The 20,628-nt window shown below is 41.7% G+C and overlaps 1 protein-coding gene across 3 annotated transcripts in view; it reads left to right on the top strand.

Moving 5' to 3' along the window:
* PRKN (parkin RBR E3 ubiquitin protein ligase) overlaps positions 1-20,628 on the top strand; it is a 1,230,807-nt gene that overhangs the window by 613,962 nt on the left and 596,217 nt on the right. The gene's annotated exons all lie outside the window — the stretch shown is intronic.

Here is a 20,628-nt window from a genome sequence, read left to right as displayed (position 1 = left end):
AGGTTTTTGTTTGCTTGCCTCAGGAAATAACGACTCCAACTCTACAGGAAAGTAGCATATAGGCATTAAATTTACAAACAGTATTGTATGAATATGCCTTGTCAGAAGCCAGAAGACTTTCATTTCACTTCACACACCCTGCTGTGCCCATGAAGAGCGATTTTATCTTCAATATGTATTATAAAAGGTTTTTAAAAATAAAGCACCCTTGACTTTGTATTCTGGGTTCAGCTTTTCTTCCTTGTGGAAACTGACATTATTCTTTCCTCCCTTTTTTGCCTTAAGTAATTGAAGACGGTAGTGGTTTTATTTTCATTTTGCTGAAATTTCTAGAAAGAGGTATATTCCCCTAGCTTATGAAATATGACCGGTCTTTTACAATGTTCTTCTAGGAGTGAGTTGCTTTGATTTCCATTTTCCCAATTTTTATTTTCAAATTTCCATTTGCTTTCCAGGTCTAAGTCTAGGCACTATAGCATGTTGCCTCTTTATGGTCCTTCTTCTCAAGTTTATTTTGTTCCTAAACTGACAGAACTGGTTTAAGGATATCCAAGTTTTTGGTTCTCAAAAATAGTTAATCCTTTTTGTGCTGTAGTCATGTTCCTTCATCTTTACTGATACAGTTCCCTTCAAGAACTGTCAGGCTCTGTATATAACATTCCTACTATAAAGCCAATATCTTTATCCCCACAGAAGGCTGTGGTATCTTTTTCTTGGGTGACACATTCTTCAGATTTATTTTTCTATTCCTAAGTATATTTTCTTATACTTTAAATTGAAAGTGTTCCGTACAGAATTGTATTTTAAATCCGAAAATGACTGATGACAGTAATTGAGTTTGCCCATAGTCGATCTGGGGGTTATTAATCCCAAGACTTTGGTCAAGTTCTTGCTGCAACTTCTATTTTACAATAAACAATTGTATAATATCAATACTAAATAGTATGCACAAGAGGGTTATGTATATTGAAATATATACATTAGCAATATATATATACACTGGCAATATGTATGTTGAAATATAAACATTACCACGTGTGAAATAGATCATTAGTAGGAAGTTGCTGTGTAACACAGGAAGCTGCACCCTATGGTCTGTGATGACCTGGAAGGGTGGGGTGGGTGTGCGGGGTGGGGGGGGGGTAGGCTCCAGAGGGAGAGGGCATATGGCTACTTCCAGCTGATTCACAGCCTGGTGCCTCAGAAAGCAACACAACAGTGTAAGGCAGTTGTCTGCCAACTAAGAATTTTGAAAAGGCGAATGGCATGCACACTGCTAGTTTTTCATTCCTCAGTCGTGGCTGTTATATGAACACCTCTCCAGTTTCTTCTGATTGACCAAAAGCAACAATGAGCCCAACAAGCCCATTCGGGTCAGCTTCCTGGGACAGAGAATAGAATGGAGAGGGTGGGAAGGGGATCTGAAAATTTTCTGACACAGATTCTATTTCCTGTTTCTGATCTTCTGCCATCTCTTGAGGGTGTACAAGGATTTCTGTGATAAATGCTGTAGTTTGGCTTTCCTCCTTTTCTGAAAATTGCCAAAAGAAGCTCAGTTTTTTCGTTTTAGGCAAGTCAGTTATACCTCATTTCTCTTGGTAAAATTTTCAGTTCAGCTTCATTTTTCATCTTAGTAACTTGCTTAAGTGTGAGATATATACTAAATATCCCCCCTAGTGATATCTGAAAATATATCTGCAGCTCTAATTTTCAGACTTTGGTTATATAGGAAAGCCTTTCATTCTGCTATATCAGAATGACATGTAAATAGAACACCTGGTTGTTTTGAATGTATATTGATTCTGTTTTTTTAAAGGTATTCAAAATTCATTGTTTATGGAATGAGGTTATTATAGATGTCTCCGGGTAGCTATAAATTCAAATTGATCTGGTACCATAATGCTTGCCTTTGAGAGATGCTAAGCCATCTTCCTTACTTTTTCCTCCAAATATCATACCATTAATGTAATAATGGTGTCTGCCAGAATTTGTTGTGATGAGCAGATGGATTACTAATATTTTGTTGATTGATTTCTTACCTATTTCTGCTATAAAACGTAATTGATGATTCTGCCATCAACAGTTTAAGTGGTAACTATTAAGTTTAGACTTGGAGATTCTGAAAAAACTCCTGCCCATTAAGGTGTGTGTGTTTTTTTTTTCCATTCTCTGTTGTCATTTTAAGAAATATATTCTCAAAACACCTTCTATCCCTAGCCGAGGAAACGTGTCAAGCTGTAAAATTATTCTCTAGCAGGGGGAGTTTTGTTTTGTTTTTTTAAAATAGCTTTGATATCTTGCCTAAAATTTGCATGCTAGTATGCTTGTGAATGGTGATATTAGTATCTCTACTATGATTATTACTGTTAAAGAATAGCTTCTTTAAGTTCTTAGCATGTACAGTGAACTCTGTGGCCTTTTTTTTTAACCTGACACAGTTGAATTTCCATGAAACACTTCTTCCTTCATGTCAGTTCAAAATGACCACTATATTATATTCTCAGGCCAATGGCATTTCTTTAAAGGTGCAGCCCTTTATTAAATATCATAGAAATGAATAATTTCATCAGTAGGCACAGGTTAAAATATCTTTTTTTTAATGCTCATTTTCAACCACTTTTTGGATCTTGGCTGATAAATAGCATACTTTTCATTCATCCACTCATTTCTTCATCCAACTATTCACTGGTTCATTTATTTCACCCTGTATATATGCCTAGTATAGCTCTGACTTCCAAAAATACCATGATAAAATGGAAGGGTCACTGTTCTTACACGAACCTCGTATTAATATATCAGAGTGGGGAGCGGCGAGAGTGAAGGCACAGCAAGAGAAGTTTTAAAATGTTTGTCAGTTAAGATAATGTCAGGTAGCGACAAGTGCAAGACAAACACCAGGATGGGCTCACAAGAGAGAATGGGGTAGAGGGGAGAAGCTACTTAAATTAAGTCTCAAGGACCTTGAACTGAGATCTAAACGGTAAGAAAGAACCAGGCACATGGAGATCAGAGGGCAGGGCGCTCTAGGCAAAGAAACAAGTAGAGAAGAGTGTGGTAAGAATAAGCAGTGTGGTCAGGATGGCGGGTGGAGACCAAGTTGGCTCAGATCCTGCAGGGTTGTCTGCCAAGTGGGATGTAAAACTCAAGGAGACAGAGAAAGAATGTCTTCTGGCTTATAGTGTTGAAAGACTCCTCTGGCCGTGGGGAAAACGTGGTAGAACATCAGTTTCGTATGTAAGATGATTTCCCACTCACATTTTCTAAAATCTCAGTATTTGTCAATGGTTCATCCAACTTAATCAACAAATATTTATCAACTGCTGGGTATTAGAACAGTGCCAAGTGGTGGGAGACAAAATGACACAAATTGAAACCACACAAAGAAGTGTACAACTTTATTTTAATTGTTTTAATCTAAACTTTTGATGCATTTGATAGTGATTCAAAGAGAAGCACATTTACCTGATTTTGTTCAAACAGGATAGCTATGTTTCCATATGCTTTTTATTTTTTAGTTAAATTTAGCAATGTCACTCTCAGCATCAAATGTCATAGATGTACATCTTTTCTATTACTTCAGATTAAGAAATGACATTGTAATTCTGCAGTTGGGAAATCATATGATGCGATTAAGTAAACTTAGGCTATAGAAATAATACACATTCTTTCTCTTTACCACCTTCTAACCCTTATGCCAGCACCAGTTTTTAAAGTTAATTTTTTTTCCCCCAAAAGGTCAGATTTGTTATCTTAACAAAGACCATAAAGTTCTGTATCTCAAGTGCTTTAAAGCCAACTTGGAGAAGTAAACTGAGCCCAAGGAGCTTTTTATCATGAATGCAGTCTTTCTTCTCTATAGCCAGAGGCATTCTTGACAGGGCCATAGGTTCAGGCTGTCAGCACTCTAGCAGGAAAGCAATAGGAGCTCAAAAGTTTCTCTCTCTCTCTCTTTTTCTCCTAGTAATTTAACACTCCTGCTGAGAGGAAGACAGAGAGAGAGAGAGCAAGAGAGCTGATTTGTGTTTCACTGAACCTAAACTCCGAGAGCCTTTCCCTTGTTTAAGCAAAATAATAGATCAACTTAATTTTTAGTAATACAATAAAATGTCTTCAGTTCAGTTCAGTTCAGTTCAGTCACTTAGTCGTGTCCGACTCTTTGTGACCCCATGAACTGCAGTGTGCCAGGCCTCCCTGTCCATCACCAACTCCCGGAGTCCACCCAAACTCATGTCCATTGAGTCGGTGATGCCATCCAACCATCTCATCCTCAGTCTTCCCCTTCTCCCATCTTCAGTCTTTCCCAGCATCAGGGTCTTTTCCAGTGAGTCAGTTCTTCACATCAAGTGGCCAAAGTATTGGAGTTTCAGCTTCAGCGTCAGTCCTTCCAATGAATATTCAGGACTGATTTCCTTTCAGGGATCATTTCTATAGTTCCTTACTAGAGAAGTTTCTCTGAACGTGGAGAGTACTAATATAGTTCATCTAAAAATTTAGCCCTATGTTTCCATTGGTGTGTCTTCTCCAACACCACAGTTCAAAAGCATCAATTCTTCAGAAAGTTCTTATACTGTGTGAAAAGTGGCATAACATTGCTCTACACTAGTCAAGACTCTTGAGAGTCCCTTGGACTGCAAGGAGATCCAACCAGTCCATCCTCAAGGAAATCTGTCCTGGGTGTTCAATGGAGGACTGATGCTGAAGCCGAAACTCCAATACTTTGGGCACCTGATGCGAAGAACTGACTCATTGGAAAAGACCCTGATGCTGGGAAAGATTAAAGGCGGGAGGAGAAGGGGATGACAGAGGATGAGATGGTTGGATGGCATCACCGACTCAATGGACATGAGTTTGAGTAAGCACCGGGAGTTGGTGATGGACAGGCAGGCCTGGCATGCTGCAGTCCGTGGGGTAGCAAAGAGTCAGACATGACTGAGCAACTGAACTGAACTGATCTGAGTCAAAAATGAATAGTATAATGTATAAATATTTATATATAATTGGCAGTCCTGGTGGCTCAGTGGGAAAGAATCTGCCTGCCAATGTAGGAGATGAGGGAGATGCAATCCCTGGTTCAAGAAGATCTCCTGGAGAAAGAAATGGCACCCACTCCAGTATTCTCGTCTGGGAAATTCCATGGACAGAGGATCCTGGCGGGCTACAGTTCATGGAGTATCTGAAGAGTTGGACATGACTTAGCAACTAAACAAGACAACAATTTATATATTATGACCAACCTAGAAAGCATATTAAAAAACAGAGACATTACTTTGCCAACAAAAGTCCGTCTAGTCAAGGCTATGGTTTTTCCAGTGGTCATGTATGGATGTGATAGTTGGACTGTGAAGAAAGCTGAGTGCCGAAGAATTGATGCTTTTGAACTGCGGTGTTGGAGAAGACTCTTAAGAGTCCCTTGGACTGCAAGGAGATCCAACCAGTCCATTCTAAAGGAGATCAGCCCTGGGCATTCTTTGGAAGGACTAATGCTGAAGCTGAAACTCCAATACTTTGGCCACCTCATGTGAAGAGTTTACTCATTAGAAAAGACCCTGATGCTGGGAGGGATTGGGGGCAGGAGGAGAAGGGGACGACAGAGGATGAGATGGCTGGATGGCATCACCGACTCAATGGACATGAGTTTGGGTGAACTCTGGGAGTTGGTGTTGGACAGGGAGGCCTGGCATGCTGCAATTCATGGGGTTGCAAAGAATTGGACACAACTGAGCGACTGAACTGATCTGATATATATGATTTATTATGTATAACCATATATAGATAATAATATATAAGGATATAGTGTGCTATAATCCTTAGCAGTGTCTAAAATAACAAAGAGCTATAGCTGATAAGCTAATAAAGAAGATAAAATAGACACACAAAAATAACCCAAGAAAAGCGTAAAAGGAGGAAAGAATGGAGACCAGATGGGAAAAATAGGAAGCAAATAGTGAGATGATAGGCTTAAATCAAACCATGTAAAGAATCACATGAAGGGGAACCCACAGGCTCCAGCACAGTGCCCGACACACAGAAAAAGGCAGAATGACGTCAGTGCACGGACAGACTTGTGACGAACGCTCACCCACGCAGACAAGGATTGGCTGCACTGTGCTCTTGCTTTGGGATAATTTTCACTATGCGTCACCTTATTTTTTTCAGGAATTGTGGAGCTGGTACATGGCAGGGACAGTCATTCTTCTTGATATCACAGACTGTCCGTTTTCTTAATATCACTGGCCAGTAAGGTTCAGTGTGCTGAACACACGGCACCCTGTGGACACAGGAGGCATTGGCATCCTGGGGTAAACTGCAGAGGCATCCACTTTGGGCTATTTGTCAATTTTACATCCGTGCAGATGGCTCCGTTTGTAGCCGCTGATGCTTGTATTGTTGTATTGTTACTTCTGAGTCGTGATAGTTCACTATGGTCATGATTCTGAATGGGATGAGGAGGGCCATACTGGAAAAAATCTTTGTGATGGGTGTGAGCTGTGTATAATTTTGTGTTGGAGGTTCTGAGACTCCCTCTTCACTCACCCTTCCTCAGTCTATTGAGAATCTACATTTATTTCCAGCAAACACTTTTGTATGTTAAGAACACCAAATAAAATAGAATGGTTTTTATTATCAAAGGACCAAAGGATGATTATGGTATTATAAAGAAAATTACCAAACACCCATTCTCAATTCACACGACTCTTTCTTGGAAACATAAACTGACACCATAAATCACTTATTTCCACAGTATGATTTCCCAGAAGATCCCACGTATATCGAGGCGTTTTAGGGGGAGGAAATATCCTAGGAATGGACCCTGTGATGCATTTACACTGCAAACATTTATAAGATGATTGGATTTCTCATTCAGTGTCTTTCATTCGCTTGATACCTTACTGGAGTCCAGAAAATTCATTTAAACTTTCTCTCATTCAACGCGTGAGTAAATGTTGTTGTTGTTGAAGTACTGCAGTCTCCGCATAGTGGGCAGACTGTAGCTCGTGAGGCCTGGTGCCGGACTGGAGAGAGGTAACCAGCATAAGTGCCACGCGCCCTGGCTGCTGGGCTGTTTGGTGTATCTTTGTCAGTCAAGCAAATAAATTTGGCAAAACTTATAAATGTTCATTTATATTCAAATGTGTGGAATTTCATAGCACAGCTAGTATATCATTCTCAGTTTTATAAAGAGATTAATATTTATTTAGCAATCATGAGTTCATGTCAGTGATGATTTACGCATAAATGAAGAATCTCCTAGAAGCCATTCTGGCACAAATGAAGACTTCTGATAGTATGTCTAATACATGCTTACAAGGAGTTGAAGCTGATAATGCGCAAAAATAGTCAGTTTATGATTTTTGTATCCATAGATTATCCAAAAATGTTATTGGCATTACTTCCTCACTAAATCTATCCCGGTAAAACTCATACTTTCCAAATATCCCATTTATAAAAGACAAGACAATATTATATATTAAAAGTGTTCAATATAGTTACCATATAAATTTAATTTTTACTATTTTAATATATTTCATAATACGTGTTTTCTATACCTCCACATCATTGTTTTACGGAAAACATTTTTTTCTGCCAGCTCCCTTGCCATCTTAGTATTATGTAGGTCATCAAAGTGCATTACTGCCTGGCACCATATTTTAAGACACAGCTCTAGACGACCCTGAATGGGCATTTGGCCATTTTTTGCACAGATGGGCTTATATATATCCAGCCAGGAAATGGTGTATTCACTGAGCACCAGGTGCTCTTGATGGTGGGGGCTGGGGGTGGGGGTGGCAGCGGGGAGTGTTTGCAGCCAAAATATATTGGCAGTACTGTCCAACTTGAGGTTACTTACATATATTTTGGTTTGGGAATGTTCTCAGTCAGCAGTATAAGCCTAAGTAATTGCTGGATTTCTGAAAAGAGTCTAGCTTTACACAAGTGGGGTCAGGAAGAAGAGTCCATGGCAGCAACACAATAGTAGGTGCTTCCTATAACTCAGTGTGTTCTGAGTTGACTGACTGGCCCAGCGTGTTTGAAAAGTGTGATGGAAATGACGACCGTCAGTCTTCTCCTGCAGCGCTTTGAGGTGTGCCGGCTAGCTGGCTGATATTGCACTAGCTGACTGGGGCAAAGCCACTACCGTTCATGGTACTGGGTCCCCATGAAGAAGGGGCAGGTATGCTGCACAAAGTCCACAACTCGTAAATTTAGGGCTGTTTAGGTCGAGTGGCCTAAATAAAGCCTCTCACCGTCCAGAATCGTTAGCAACAGAGCCCAGATGCCTGTTTTCTACACCTCCTGTTCTAAATAGAAGATGTAGTGCATGCCCCTGAGTAACATAAAATTAATGTTTTCCTAGGCTTCCACTGAAGTATCGAAGTAATTTTTTTTTTTTTGCAGAAGTCACTAAAATTAATGAGTACGTAGATCTCTATCTATAAGACAAAGAACTTCATCTAATTTAATGCACCAACAGAGAGAATGGGATGTGGCTGTGAAACTGAATTCGTTGTTTTACATGCTGGTCACCTAGATCGCAGTTCAGTAGGTATTTCATTGTAGGCGTTTGGTGTCATTCATGAGCTAAAATTGAAGCCCACTCTTTTATATGTACAGAGATGGATTAGGCTGTCAAGATTTATGGGGTCATTTCAGTTGTGAACTACCTGCTGATCTGAGTGCCATGTCAGGGGCACATTTTGTGGCCAAGTTGTTTTCAGTGTGACTTCCTTTTGAAGCATCATCATTTAGGTGCTTTCTCCATGATCATTATAAACAATTTTTTCCCCAGCAAATTTTATAACCTACCTCCTCTAGGCTAATGCCTGATATATGAGATCCCAGGCAAAAGTCCTTCTGGGGGAAGGTTGTTTTATAGACTTAAATAATTTCCCTTCGAACATACTATCTAATGCTGAATGGTATTGTTAACCGTGTTAACATAAAAGAACAGAAATAGTAATATATGTGAACGTAACTTTCTTAAATTTATAACATATTGAAAGATTTACTAAGGATCTGCTATCATTCATAAAATTAACCAAATATTACTTACACCAAGTGCATATAAATTTGATTATTAAGAGGAACTATAGATCAGAGAAAAGTTATTAAGAAGATATAAAATTCAGTAAGTTTGGAGCTTCATTAGAAATTATAATATTATTTTTGATCTACCAACAACATTTGGCTTATTGGTCGAAAAGATAGTTTGGTCTGAAGTCAACCAGGGTTTCCTGATAAAGCACATGGGAGTCTTTAGTTTGAATCATATACTAATGGTTGGGTAACCGAACTGAGGTTGGCACTTCTCTTACACTCCAGGAGGTCTTTTCCAAAACACCAGCTGAGCAGGATTCCTCTAGTTCTGCAGGGAGGGTTGGGAAGTGCTTTTTGTGTTTCCTCTAAGTGGGCTCTGATTGCCGTTATTTCTACCTGATCATGTCGCCAGCCTGCTTAAAGTCCTTCATAGGGTCTCCATTCCCCTGGGGCTGAGGCCATCTGTTCCCTGCGGTTGCAGCATCCTTTCCGCTCTGACCGCCCAGCCCTCTTGGTCTTGGCCATGGTCGCCAAGCGTGTTTGACTTTCTACCTTTCAGCGACCTCCTGAGATCTTCCTCTGGTCAGTTTCTCTTTCCCTTGGGCTTCCCTGGTGGCTCAGAGGTTAAAGCTTCTGCCTGCGATGTGGGAGACCTGGGTTCGATCCCTGGGTCTGAAAGATCCTCTGGAGAGGAAATGGCAACCCGTTCCAGTATTCTTGCCTGGAGAATCCCATGGATGGAGGAGCTTGGTGGGCTATAGTCACGGGGTTGCAAAGAGTTGGACACGACTGAGCAACTTCACTTTCACTTTGTCGCTGTGATTAATGTCACTTGTTTTTATTCTGAGTACTTTTTGTAACAAATTCAAATAACAAGAAATATATAAAGAAAAGAAATTGTTTCCTCTGTTTTCCCAGTTTCATTACAAGATGATAAATATGAATTTTTTTTCTGTGTATTGCTCTATACATTTTTCTATGCTCATTAAAAACACACACACATTTTTATGGGTGTTTTAATTTGCTTTCTTGAAATAGTAATAACACTATATTTATTTCACCATAGCTTTTTTTGCATGATAGCAGTTCCTACAAAGATTTTCAGATCAGTATACATGTATAGATCAACCACTCATTTTAATAGCTTTGTAATATTCTGTAGCATAAATATTGAGCAAATATGCTTTTGATACTTTCTATCCTATACTCTGTGCTAAAGTAAAATCCCCATAAATAAATTTTTAGACATTGGTACTCTTATTTTTGTGAATGAAAATAACTAGATAAAGCCATATCTACCTTGAAATTTTTCACCCAAACTGCTATGATGATTTTCCAAAGAGGCCGAGGCATTTCCCTCCCTCTCACACAATGCTTTCCTCTAATGCACTCACTAGCCTTAGGTCCTCATGCTGGTGAGTGATGGTAAAGTCACGTGTAAAAGTGCTTTGTCATGGTTTTTCTTATCCAGCATTTTCTGGCCACCGTTAAAAGTAAGCATCTTTTCATGTTATTAGCCTTTCTTCATCTTCTCTTCCTCCTCAGATAGCTGTTTTGCCTTTTTGTGTTTCTTTTTGGGGGACGGTTTCGGTCACTGCCTCCTGCACCGTGTTGCCAATCCCCACCCATAGTTCTTCAGGCACTCTGTCTACAGACCTGATCACGTGAATCTGTTTGTCATCTCCACTGTATAGTCATAAGGGGGTTGATTTAGGTCAACCTTAATAGCCTAGTGGTTTTCCCTACTTTCCCCAATCGAAGTCTGAATTTGGCAATAAGGAGCTAGTGATCTGAGCCACAGTCAGCTCCAGGTCTTGTTTTTACTGGCTGTATAGAGCTTCTCCATCTTTGGCTACAAAGAACATAATCAGTCTGATTTTAGTATTCACCATCTGGTGATGTCCATGTGTAGAGTTGTCTCTTAGGTTCTTGGAAAACGATGTTTGCTATGACCAGTGTGTTCTGTTGACAAAAGTCTGTTAGCATTTTCCCTGTTTCATTTTATACTCCAAGGCTAAACTTGCCTGTTATTCTGAGTGTCTCTTGACTTCCTGATTTTGCATTTCAATCCCCTATGATGAAAATAACATCTATTTTTGGTGTTAGTTCTAAAAGATCTTGTATGTCTTTATAGAACCGTTCAACTTCTGCTTCTTTGGCATCAGTGGTTGGGGAATGGACTTGGATTACTGTGATGTTGAATGGTTTGCCTTTAAAACAAACGGAGATCATTCTGTTGTTTTTGAAATTATACCCAAGTGCTAATTTCGGACTCTTTTGTTGACCATGAGGGCTACTCCATTTCCTCTAAGGGCTTCTTGCCCACAGTGGTAGATACAATGGTCATCTGAATTAAATCCACCCATTCTCATTCATTTTATTTCACTGATTTCTAAGATGTTGATGTTTACTCTTTCCATCTCCTGATTGAACACGTCCAATTTACCTTGATTCATGGACCTAATGTTCCAGGTTCCTATGCAATATCATGGACCTAATGTTCCAGGTTCCTATGCAATATTGTTCTTCACAGCCACGGACTTCAGTTCCACCACCAGAATTGTGGATGTAGAGTGGTTCATGTCCAAAACTGAGCACCATTTCCACTTTGACCCAGCCACCTATGTTTTAACATTAAACATTAAAAATCTGTTTAACGTTAAGAGGATGGATACATGTCATTACACGTGTGGGCAAGCCTAATAGAATGTACTATGCCGAGAGTGAAATAATTGTATTGTGGACTGTGGGCTTTGATGATTATGTCATGCAAGTAAAGGTTCATCAGTGTGATGAACGCACACTCCTCTGGGGGAGAGGGCGGATCAGTAATAGGAAGGCTACACCCGTGGGGGCTTGGGAGCACAGGAGAAATGTCTATAAGCTCCATTCAATTTTTCTGTGAACCTAAAACTCTTCTCGGAGAAGGCAGTGGCACCCCACTCCAGTACTCTTGCTTGGAAAATCCCATGGTCGGAGGAGCCTGGTGGGCCACAGTCCATGGGGTTGCTAAGAGTCGGACACCATTGAGTGACTTCACTTTCACGCGTTGGAAAAAGAGATGGCAACCCACTCCAGTGTTCTTGCCTGGAGAATCCCAGGGATGGGGGAGCCTGGTGGGCTGCCGTCTATGGGGTCGCACAGAGTTGGACACGACTGAAGCGACTTAGCAGCAGCAGCAGCAAAACTCTTCTAAAAATTTGTCTTCATGAAAAAAAATTTCTCTGTGGAACATTTATTTCCTAGTTTTACTCATCTTAGATTCCTTGAATGTGTATCAGTTCAGTTCAATCACTCAGTCGTGTCCAACTCTTTGCAATTCCATGAATCGCAGCACACCAGGCCTCCCTGTCCATCACCAACTCCCGGAGTTTACTCAAACTCATGTCCATTGAGTTGATGACACCATCCAACCATCTCGTCCTCTATCGTCCCCTTCTCCTCCCACCTTCAATCTTTCCCAGCATCAGAGTCTTTTCCAGTGAGTCACCTCTTCACATCAGGTGGCCAAAGTATTGGAGTTTCAGCTTCAGCATGAGTCCTTCCAGTGAATATTCAGGACTGATCTCCTCTCCTTTAGGATGGACTGGTTGCATCTCCTTACAGTCCAAGGGTCTCTGAAGAGTCTTCTCCAAGACCATAGTTCAACCTAGACAGCATATTAAAAAGCAGAGACATTACTTTGCCAACAAAGTTTCGTCTAGTCAAAGCTATGGTTTTTCCAGTAGTCATGTATAGATTTGAGAGTTGGACTGTGAGCAAAGCTGAGCGCCAAAGAATTGATGCTTTTGAACTGTGCTGTTCAATGTGTACAGTTCATAGGTAAATTTACAAAGTGTACTTTATTTTGTTCATCTAATGAGGAAATAAAATAAGTATAGAAAATGCAAGAGACTATTAAAGTATATAAAGCCCTTGCCTGTGCTCACTTTTGTCTTGAGTGGAGTTTATGGTTGCTTGTGCTGCCTGCAATAAAGAAAGCGGGAATAAAAAGAAGCTCTAAATTCCACTTGCCAAGGAAACAAGGGTTTTTGAGGGAAAAGAAAAAAAGTTTAGATTCCAAATCTAAAGTCATGTAAAATGTTTTAAAGCTCGGCTTTTTCTTATTGTTCCATATTTCTCTTTGCTTTTAGCCTAAACCAAGTTATCATTTTGTGAATTATTGCTCCCCGGAAGAATGTTTCTCTTGCAGTTTCTGTGTCTAGGCTGGACACTGTGAAGTGGCAGAGGCTACATTTCTCCACCTCTGGCTGAAGAGGGGAGTGACAGCATCATTCCACCCCCGCTGGGTCCAGGGACTGGGGCTGCTTTCCTAAGGAGCAGCACAGGGGACTCAACAGCAGGAGCCACAGCAGCTCGCAAAGCTCAGAGGAAGGCCCAGGCTGCCGGAAATACAAGAAGCAACCACTTAATTCCCAGGAATACAGAGGGTGTGATCCAGAATTTCCTGTCCATCTCTTTCCACAGAGCATGTTTCCAGGCCCAAGAGAGTTCTTCCACACTCTTCTTTCTTACTTTTCAGATAGGCTGGGAGAGCTTATGCTTGTGACTACCCTGACACCTGCTGTGTGCAAGCCCTGAGCTAGGCGTGCATGTGTGCTCACTCAGTCGGGTTCAACTCTTTGAGATCCCTTGGATGTAGCCCGCCAGGCTCCTCTGTCTATGGAATTCTCCAGACAAGAATTCTGAAGTGGGTTGCCAGTTTTGCTTCCAGGGCATCTTCCAACCCAGGGGACCGAACCTGTATCTCCTGCATCAACAAGTAGATTTTTTTTTTTTTTAAACCAGTGAGCCCCCTGGGAAGCCCCCTGGGCCAGGCGCCAGCATAAAGTGCCCTCGGTTCATTTGCCCTGTGGGGAGTCCACTAGACCAGTAGGTGCCTTCACTCACACAGTGCAAGGGCTCCGAAGGCGCCCAGCACAGAGTACGAGAGAAACGGAAGTCCCCGTGGGAATAGCTCTCACCCAGCCCTGGGGAGTCAGGAAGGCTGTGAGGGCCAGTGACAAGTGAGTTGAGCCACGAAGGACACTTGGGGGTTTGAAACGAGTGGGAGAAGGAAGACAGTCCAGGAAGCAGGAAATCTTGTGCTCGAGGCCAGAACAAGAGAGAGCACAGCCTTTCAGGCGACGAGACAAAGTCCTCCTGGCAGGATGGGAGGGCAGTGCGGAGGGAAAGCTGCTGAGGCGGTGGGTGTCAGCGTAAGGCGCCTGTGCTTAATCTGGGGGACGTGGAGCCCTGAAGGTATGATTAACTGGTTCTTTTACTGCTTGATTGCAGTTAAGGTTTTTGCCCATTTAGAATCACATGTGAAATAACTGCCAACTTCAAAAGGTTGTCTAGGAAATGCTGGGAACACAATTCATCTAGGGATGGTGAGTCACTGTAAATGTTCAAAATGATGGCCTCACTCCTTGGTTTCTTGCAGATTATTACCATCTAACAGATACGTATTTATGTACCCTCTATGGAAGGTCGACTCAAGTAATCTAAGTTACAAAGGAAACCTTCTGTTGAGAACAAAATATTTCAACATCTCATTTTATTTATCAGGGAACAGAAGCTGGAAAGCTTTGCTTGAGCATGAAACTAGCAAATGCTGTGACGCCCTTGTGTTCCTCCAAGCTGACATATTATGAGAGCTTATGGAACCTTTAGCTTCTAAAGGAAATGAAGCACAATTAGGATAATGAATATTGTCTTTTATTGTCTGGCTAGGATATAAAATTGAAAGCAAAGACATGTTCAACTACACTGGGCAGATGACATCACATGAGTAACTGCTGATCAACTGTGGTTGGAGGAATCTACATCTCCAAACGTTATTGGAATCATGATGGAAATATAGGGCAAACTAGGACCACACTGGGCTGCCGTCTATGGGGCCTCACAGAGTCGGGCACGACTGAAGCGATACAGCAGCAGCAGGACCACATTGGAGCCACTAACTGGTCAACTGACCATCAGATCTGGGGAAAGAAGAGTGACTGTTATCATGCGTGTAAGTCATTAACCAGATTCACCTGAAGTGGCTTGTCATTCCTGGGAATCAGTTAAATTTAGATGTCAGGAAAAGCTGTGTTCTCTGGCCTTTGGGGCCTCTCACAATATCCTGTGGAATAAACACAACTTTGACAGCTGTCCTTACGTTCAAGAAAGACTGGAGTCAAGGGTCATTGATAAATGTTAAGAGCAAGACAATTAAGCACATAGTGACCTAGTAACAACCAGAGTCAAAACATTTGCTGTCAAAATCCTCCACTGATATGTTATCCCAGGCACAATCAGTGGGGTGAAGACTTTCTCCAAGATAACAATGAAGAAAGAAAATTCTTATTTTCCCATCTGAAAGATAATGTGGAAGTCTGTCTTGGAAATTCATATATGCTGCTAATTAAAATCAAACACCTGTTTCAAAAAGGTGGTTGTTCAGAATCAGAGGTGAGGAAATATCCGTGGTTTCTCTTCTTGGCTGTCACACCTCCTGTGGTTGAAGAATGACGGTGAAGAATCAGCTCAGCAGCACGTTCCAGGCTCTCAAAGCACTAGCGTGAGTTTGGCCCGTTTGGACCAATGTTTCCGTGCACAGAGAATTAAAGATTTCCCATCAGCCCCCTGCTGGCGTCCCAGGCCCCAGCACGTCTGAGCCAGCAGCCCGAGGTCCACACACCTTTACTCCCAAGCTCGCTCAACTACCATCTCCACCTGGCAAAATCTTAGCAATTCAAATCCACTTGAACTGTCCCTCCGAAGCTGAGCCTTCTCATTCTCCCATAAGCTGCTCAGTGTCCTCTCGCCCCTGCTCAGATCGGAGCCCAGGCGTCTGGAAGGTATTTACCATGTTGTCATCTGTGCAAATATTTGTTGCTGTGTCTCTTTCTCCTTCAGGTTTATGGACTCTTGCAGGGATTTTGTTTACATGTGTATCCTCAGCCCCTCGCTGAGGGCTGAGCAAGGAGAAAATACACTTGTTTCTGAATGAGTAAACATTGGGGAGGAATCCCTGGAAGCATGGTTATTTCTCGAGGTGGATGTAAATAAGCTAATTAACTGGGCCGCAGGCATAGCTGAGTCCGGGATATGAAGGCTGCCATGGCGCTGTTTCTCCATCCCATGTCCCTGTTCCCTTCTGAGCGCGGGCTTCATTCTTGGACGCCAGAGTTCTCTGGCTATGGCTGCAGGTGGGGAGATGTTGTGTTCTTACTGAGAAGCAAGAGATGCTAGTTCATCCTGGGCCAAGGAGGAGAAGGGGGAGGACAGTGTCTGAGTAGCTGCCTGAGCTGGGAATGAGGATTGTTTTTTTCCAGTCTAAACAGACATTTACATGAGCTCATGCACTTGACGCATGTCAGTAGTGACCCCCAGACCTTCAGGAATCATTTGAGATGTCTTCTTCAACAACTCCCCCCACCCTCTTTTTTTTTCTTAAAATAATAAATAGTCAGTTATGACTGAGTAGTATCACAATTGAATAAACCCTGGTCAAGACACCCTGATGAATCCAGGCATAGAGGGCAGGATAATCATTGTGATTTTGTAGCTGTTGTCTTGAAGTTCAACCTCTTGAAAGTATGTGGCATTAAAATGTTTTAAATTGTTTATGTCTAACCTTAAAGGGAACTGTAGGAAGTACACATGGATTTATTTATGTGTGTATTTCAAATAGACTGAAATGGGTCCTTTGGAGTGAACTAAAGGTACCATTATGGAGATTCACATGAAGGAGTGTGTTCTAGTGTCTAGAACAAGGATCATCCTGCTGAATTAGTAGGAATTTAAGACAATTTTTTTATTGCAGAATCATAGTCATTTTATCTTCTACCCTGGGAAGCCAGAAGTGTTTTAAATTTGGAAAATTTTATATATCAGAAATATTATGCAATTCATACATTTTAACTCTGAAATGAAAGTGTATACCTTGTCATGTTTTTTTAAAATATTAATTTTGCAGTGAGATACACGAATAGTCACACTAGGTTGGATAAATATAGACTAGAAATAATGTCTTGCCAGTTCATGTCAGGTTTTGCCATAATAAAGTTTAATGCCAAATTTAAAGAAAATTAAAATTTTTTGTTTTAAGAGCCATTGGGATTTTAGAAATTTCATTTTTATTTTATACATTGGACTAGGTATCCGACCTGATTTATACTTCTAACTTGGGTAATAAAATTTTTTAAATACTTTTGGAATATAACAATAGCTGTATTGAAATTAAAATGGCCGTGCCCTTGGGCCTGATGCAGTGTGTGCTTGTTGAATTCACATTTAAAAAAAATATTTTTAATTGGAAGAAAATTGCTTTACAATATTGTGCTGGTTTCTGCTGCACCACAACGCAAATCAGTCATAATTTGAGTCCGTTGTAAGGAGATGAACCTAGCATGTTATACAGAGTGAAGTAAGAAAGAAAAAAGCAAATATAGTATATCAGTGCATATATGTGGAATCTAGAAAAATGATACTCATGAACCCGTTTGCAGAGGAGGAATGGAGACGCTGAGTTCACATTTACGACTTCCTCCCGCTTATGACAGCGTGGCACGCCTCACGTGTTCCCGTGCACACGTGCCTGCTTGTGTATACGCATCTCATCACGCTGCCTTGGCGGAGGCAGAACGCCTCCAGCACGGCTTTGGCAGGGGCTGTGAGTCTGATAGGCAGCGCCTGACCTTCTCAGCAGAGCTCTGTCACGCTTTTGCTTTTTGTGGGAGTCTATTGATTTTCTTTCCTCCTGATAAACTTTACACATCATCTAGAGGTTTTGTTAACACCTTAAATTAAGAGAAAACAAACTGATCATGGAACACGATCCCTCATTAACTTTCAAGATTTTATTTGTTTAATTAAGTGTCACCTAACTTTACCACTGGCACTGTTAAATTAGTAAAATCTACAAGTCTTATCCACTCTGAGTGGCAGAGTTATTTTATATCCAAGCCTATATAATTACTTCCTGGGTTTACATAATACACAGCGAGTCTGAAGGGTCAACATGAAAACCAAGACTCACCAATAAAGGCGCAGGCGCCCAGGTTCTGGGCTGATGCCTCTGCCCTTCTCGTGTGGGCCAGCATGTGGTCATTAGGCTGTGTCTGTCATGTCTTAGCTTAGAGAACATTAAAGCTATAGTATTAACATCAGTCGTGAGGTTTTTAAATGGATAATGAGACTTAAAACTAGCAGTTGCTTCTTACAAAAGAAACTGAAAATCACGCCAGGAGGAGCTGTTGGAGCCAGCAGGCTGAGAAGAGAGAGATCAGGGATAACGTTTGTTTGTTGTTGGCTATGGACGGAACTTCTAGGCCTGTGAGAGACATTTAGGTTAATTCTAAGTGATGCCTTGTCTGTCAAAACTTGGTAACTCTGAGGACCTCTTTGATGCAGACGCTTACTAATAGTTTTCTAAGTGAAAATGCCCGTGTCCTCAATTCCTCGTTGTCGAAAATTTGGGAGGTCATCTTTTGACAGGTTTATCTGAGCTTGAACACAGTGAACAGGCAGAGTAATTCTTTATGCACCTTTATTTAGTACACTTTACAGAGCCGCATCTGAACGCATCATTTTTTCTTTTCTGGAGGCTAATTATATGCGTCCGCACCATCGAGAAGGCAGTGTTGAGGCCTTCTTGGCCGACTGACTTTGCCTCCTGACGGTGCACCCACGGCCATCGGTGGTGTTGAGGTCCACCTGCGTTCCCGCCTCTGCTGTCATGTGGGCTGGCCAGGCGAACCCCAGCTCCCAGACCCCTGCTTCCGGCAGAATTCCCCCAAGCACAGCCTGAGGGGAGACAGGTGTTTGGAGAGAGGGCAGAGCTGGGAGGCTTCTCCCTTCGTCTCCGGGAGGCACCGGTCGCAGGGGCTGCATCTCAGTCATCCTCCTCACCCCCACCAGGCAGCCCAGCCACTGTATCTCCCCGCCCAGCCCCTGCTGCCCCATCCTCCCCACCCCAGCAGATTGGAGCACTGCCCTATCGCTGCTAATGTCAAGGAGCTTTCTACCCCAGTTTAGCTCTTTGGGGGGTTTCCACCATGTTTGCCACTAGACCTCAGCTTTAAATTCGCTCTGTTGAAATACCTGGTGTGGGTCCCGCTCCCCTAACTTGACCCTGACCTGAGCACATGCAGGTTACTGGTTTAGTTACTCATTCAGTACACAGCGTAGAGCTACTGCGACCTTCTAATGGAAATCGTGTGTCCCTTTTATCAAGAGAAAGGTCTGTTGCCTTTGGACATACTAAGAAGGAGTTGGAGACTAACAAGGGATTTAACTCTTTGTAATTGTTAAGCAATATCTATTAAAATTGTTAGCTTTAGGAAGTTCGATAAAAGTTGTTTGAAGGTTCATGAGGGAAGAAGTCAGGTCTCACTGCTGGTTTTTCAGGTTTGTGAAACTGAGGCCAACAGTGCTTCCCAGTGGTTAGGTATAAGCCATTCTTCTAGAAATTGGGAAGATAATAATTTGGGTTTGGAGTTGCAACTTTGGATTCTGTGCGTTTTTATAAATTGAGTTCTTGGTTTTAACCTAATTCAGATTTGGCTGGTTTATTTATTTGTTTCATGTATTTTTCATTTTCCTGCTTGTCTGTTAGAGACACTGGTAATGTCTTGAGTCAGGTGGCAAACTGGAATGAGAAGGAAGAGGTGGCTTCTAACAGTTGAATTGAACTGTTCATAAGGTCTTTCCCTTGGTGTATCATTGCTTCTTATGGGTCTCATTCAGTCAGAGGGCTTCACCTCTAGGATCTGACGGGAAAGGATGGGTGGATACTGATAAAAGGTGAGAACTCAGTGAGAATGGAAGGAAGGGATCAGAGCCTCATCCATGTTAAGGGCAGAAAGGTATGTTTCTAAGAACTTAAAGAATATAACTGTTGGATTTTGAATTTTCTATTTTGTATTATTGAGGTGAAAAGCCTCTTATTAATACTTACAGCATTTAACAGGGTCACATTATAAATCCAAGCACGTTTTTTAAAGTTCTTATTCTGGGATTATTTTTGTCATCCTTTAAATATAGTTTACCCTATCTTTTGGGAGGGGAAAAAAAACAAACAAAAAAACAACCTGGCCAGCTTCTGTCAGATTTTCGTTCCTTCGCTAATTAGGGCATCTGAGAACTGAGTATATGGATCCAAGTGAGCCAGCCAGTAGGAGCTACAGCTCCTGGTTAGGTGGAAGAATCCATTTAATTTAGCAGGACTTGCTATGTTTAGCTTTCTTCCTTGTTTTTTTTTGTAGCTGGTTTATCTGTGAGCTGGCATTTGTGAAAGATGGATAGGTCCCTTTGAGATTCTTTATTTACCCACAGTTGTCTGTGTGCTCATTTGCTAAGTCGTGTCCAACTCTACAACCCCATGGACTGTAGCCCACCCGTCTCCTCTGTCCATGAGATTTCCCAGGCAAGAATATTGGAGTGGGTTGCAATTTCCTCCTCCAGGACATCTTCCGGACCCAGGGATCTAACCCTCGTCTCTTTCATCTCCTGCATTGGTGGGCCGATTCTTTACCACCGTGCCACCTGGGAAGTCCTACCCACAGTTAAGGATCATATATTTCCTTCACTGGAATTGACAGATGCCCCCCTGCCACTGCC

Source organism: Ovis aries, chromosome 8 (genome assembly GCF_016772045.2).
Source record: "Ovis aries strain OAR_USU_Benz2616 breed Rambouillet chromosome 8, ARS-UI_Ramb_v3.0, whole genome shotgun sequence".
Classification (NCBI taxonomy): domain Eukaryota; kingdom Metazoa; phylum Chordata; class Mammalia; order Artiodactyla; family Bovidae; genus Ovis; species Ovis aries.
The sequence above is the reverse complement of the archived record's forward strand: the minus strand, read 5'-3'. Positions and strand labels throughout refer to the sequence as shown.